Source organism: Coregonus clupeaformis, chromosome 5 (assembly GCF_020615455.1).
Source record: "Coregonus clupeaformis isolate EN_2021a chromosome 5, ASM2061545v1, whole genome shotgun sequence".
Lineage (NCBI taxonomy): Eukaryota > Metazoa > Chordata > Actinopteri > Salmoniformes > Salmonidae > Coregonus > Coregonus clupeaformis.
This window is the reverse complement of record NC_059196.1, coordinates 37,403,604-37,407,815: the sequence shown is the minus strand read 5'-3', so window position 1 is coordinate 37,407,815 and position 4,212 is coordinate 37,403,604.

Here is a 4,212-nt window from a genome sequence, read left to right as displayed (position 1 = left end):
AGGAGAGGAGAGGAGAGGAGAGGAGAGGAGAGGAGAGGAGAGGAGAGGAGAGGAGAGGAGAGGAGAAGCAGTCAGCATTTAACAGAGACAAATGGAAACAAATACACTAATACATACTGATACATATTAATGCACACACACACACACACACACACACACACACACACACACACACACACACACACACACACACACACACACACACACACACACACACACACACACACACACACACTCTAGCTCACAACATAGGCCCTAACACCAACTGCCAGCCTCTTGATTGGAAAGTCAAATCTAACACCATATCGCTTACAATGAAGCAACACGCAGCCACGCATAGCAAATGTGTTTAAAAAGAGAAGTGGGGAGGGAGAGATAGATAGGGAGAGAGTGGAGAGAGAGAAAGAGTGAGAGAGAGAGGAGAGAGAGATATAGACAGAGAGGAGAGAGAGAGGTGAGAGAGAGGAGAGGGAGTCTGTGTGAGAGTGTAGTCAAACTGCACCCCCTCCCCACTCATTGAAACAGACCGTGACCTGGGTCAGAACCAATCAGATCGGGCGATTGTTGCAGCACCATTCTGGGCTGAGAGCCAGGTGGGAAGAGACAGGGCCTATACCAGGTCACCCCACCAGAGAGAGAGAGAGAGAGAGAGAGGCAAACCAACAGAAACACAGACGGATAGAGAGAGGGGAGAGATGGACTGAAAGATTAAGGAAAAGGGAGGGAAAGATTGGTCATACAGAATAACTTTATTTGGATGCCCTACAAATGGTCATACTATCTACAAACTATCTGTTGAAAAGCAACCGCTTGCTATGGCTACAGTTAGGGTTAGGTTTAGAATAAGGGTTAGTGTAAGGGTTAGTGCAGTGGTTCCCAACCTGGGGTCCACGCCCCCTAAGAGGGGCGCTAGAGTTCACAGGGGGGGGCGCGTGATCTTATTTATGGTCAAACATGCATAAAATGTTCCACTATAATTTAATTGTAAAAGTAATACATTTAAAAATGTTATAAAAAATAATATGCTTGCAATGCCAAGGCCAATCTAAACAATAATAATAATAAAAAATGGTGCACGTCAATGACCCACGCTCAATCAGTTTCAGCAAGCAGCTCGTTTTTCCTGCAGTCAGGGCATCTCTATTTTATGAATAAAACAACATGTCTAAGAAACTTAAAAGTGCTGATGACTCATCATCAAAAAATAAAGTATGGCTATATCTCGAGAGTTGTCTTAACTTCGGTTTTATTGAAGGACAGGACTCGGCCAGAATGTGTCATTTGTGGCGAGAAGCTAGCTAATGACAGCATGAAGCCAAGCAAAATGCAACGACACCAGGAAACAAAACACCAGGAGGCTATTGGTGACGGTCAGGATTTTTTTGAGAGGAAGAAGCAGTTGGCACTATCAAAAAGATCCACAGACATCAGAAAAGCATTTGAAAGAGCAGGCAGTGATTTACACGGAGGCGTCATTTGAGTGTTCGCAAAAAATTGCCAAGGCTAAAAAGCTGCACAATATTGGAGAGCAGCTAATCAAACCTGCCTGCCTGAAAATTGTAGAGAGGCTGTGAAAGGATAAAGTGAGAACCGTCCCACTCTCTGACAACACTGTCAAAGACAGAATTGATCAAATGGAAGCTTAGAAATGTTCCCTTTGCCATTCAGTTGGATGAAACAACAACAGTGTCAGACGAATCCGTGCTCATCGTTTATGTGCAATACAGTGGGGGGGGAAAAGTATTTAGTCAGCCACCAATTGTGAAAGTTCTTGTTAGATTAATTTGGATTTTAAGAATAATGACTAAAGGATTTCACCCCAAATACAGTATAAATGTGTAAACTGTGTTATAATGTAGTGTCAACCCACTAACAGAGGGGGGCGGGACTAAACATTCCAGGGTGAAGGAGAAGGTGGGAGGAGCATAGTGCCTTTGTTTGTCAAGGGGTATAAAAACAGTATGTTTGTGTTTTTGGCTTCAGAGCTCTCCATGAATAAATGAACTGATAATTACTTGTGGATTGTGGACCTTGAATCATTGATGATTAAAACCAGAGCCTTACAACCTCTGGTAATGATTCAAGCTTAGGGTGAATGTGAGCTCCTGAGTGGCGCAGTGTCTCACTGCATCGCTGTGCCACTAGAGATCCTTTCACAGGCTCTGTCGCAGCCGACCATCCCGCCGCTAGGTAGAATGGCCGCATTCGTTTTAACGCCAGGTGTCATCCCGGGCCAGTAAATTCTTCACTACTGTCGTCTGATAAAGCGTCCTAAATGACTTTTGTGATTAGAGATAAAATAATTCACATGACAGATTGGTCCTTGAAGCGGAGCTTAATACATCTTTATCGTTCTAGAGACACCGAATTCCGTGCGGCCGGGTGATTGCATCCGTGAAAAAATTGTCCTGGCCTTCCACGTTAAGGTTAATAAACAGGCCGGTGATTACTCTTTATGAACGATAAAGACGTTAACAAGTTTGAAAAAGCATTTTAATCCAGACTGCAAGGAAAGGGTCAGTAATTTTTATTCATGGATTTTGGTAAAATGAGTTGAACTTAGTTACCAAAGTCAAAGAAGGTAATAATTATTACGACAGGGAGGGTCCGCAATTGATCCTAGAGGTAAATAGCTATTACAAAAAAAACTAGTCCGAAATGACATGGTAGTGAATTGCAATCACAAATGTAAACTACGTTAATATTGTCATTGTAATTGCAATGTTCAGTATAAACAGGGAAATAATTATCATCGTATGAGGGATGTGTCGGGAGTTCTATATGCGACTGGGCATTTGTTAGAACTTTGCAAACAAGTTTATCAGATGATAAGGTCGTATGTGGTGAGACTTAATCCCTTGGGAGACGGGATCATTATTTCAGGGGTGGAGGAAAAAATAAGTCGCGTGAGAAAAAGGTGGGTAACTTACTCTTTTCATGAAACCGGAGTTTTAAATAGAAACTCTGGGTTAGGGGTTAAATAATTTTAAAGGGTTAATTACAAAAGCAAGAGGCGCACTAAGAGATTAGCTCCTACGAAAATAATTCGGGAGGGAATTTTTTTTTTTGAAAAGAGGGGAGGGATTTCTTATTGTTCCGCCATGGGAAAGACATCTTCTAAACAAGTCCGAGAATTAACGGGAGATGAAAGAAATATGTTTTAGGGATCCATTTGGGAGAAGAGGTATGAATTTATTGGGCATCTCGAAGTAGAAAAGTTGGAATTTATGATCAAACAGATGCATGTAGACTAGAACTAATTTGAAAGAACAGCGAAAGGAGGGCTGAAGACAGGGAGTGTGTTTTTTAAAGCCCGAAAATGCTTTAACGGGGACAAAGGAATATTTAACCATCGTGACTACAGGGGAAAAGGAGGAATTGACAGTCGATATTTTTGGTTGAACGGGTAAGATGTTTGAAAAAAATGATTAGTGTCAATTAAGAATTGGCTAAAAACACCACAAAGCCATTATTTGAGAGGTACCTATAAAGTCCAACGATGTGGTCCTCTGTAGCTCAGCTAGTAGAGCACAGCGCCTGTAACGCTAAGGTAGTGGGTTCGATCACCGGGACCACTAATAAAAAAATAAAAAATAATTTAAAAAAATGTATGCACGCATGACTGTAAGTCGCTTTGGATGGAAGCGTCTGCTAAATGACATATTATTATGCGTGTGTATGAGCTTTCGCACTCAAACGTAGACGTACGTTGAGTGGGAAGTAGAGAATATTTGCATTTTTGGTCAGTTGGCGGACGCTCTAATCCGGAGCGATTTGAAGAGCCAATAGATGTTTGCATGGAACTATTCTGTTGTGTTGGGCATTTGAATGGCAGAAGATGAAATATGTGTGTATGAGGAAATTCAACGGCGGGTATGAATGATAACCGGATACTACTTAGTATTTGGTTGGTTAAATGCTAAATAAAAGATTTGAGGCGTGGTTATGGGGGAACTAGGAAGACGCACTTATTCAAAAAGGAATGGGTGGAGAGAGAGTTTTTTTACGTGTATTAAAAGTTGCATTAGATAGCTTTAGTAATATTCTAGATATGTCTATGAAAATATGTTATAAGTACTAATGACATTATTTCCTAAGAAGGAAAATTGTAGGAAGGTTTCCCGCGCCTCCCCCCATAATGTAGGGAAGGAGCAGGAGAGGGGGGAGTGAGAGACAGGACATCGTTCAAATGGTAGGGATATCATTAAGTGT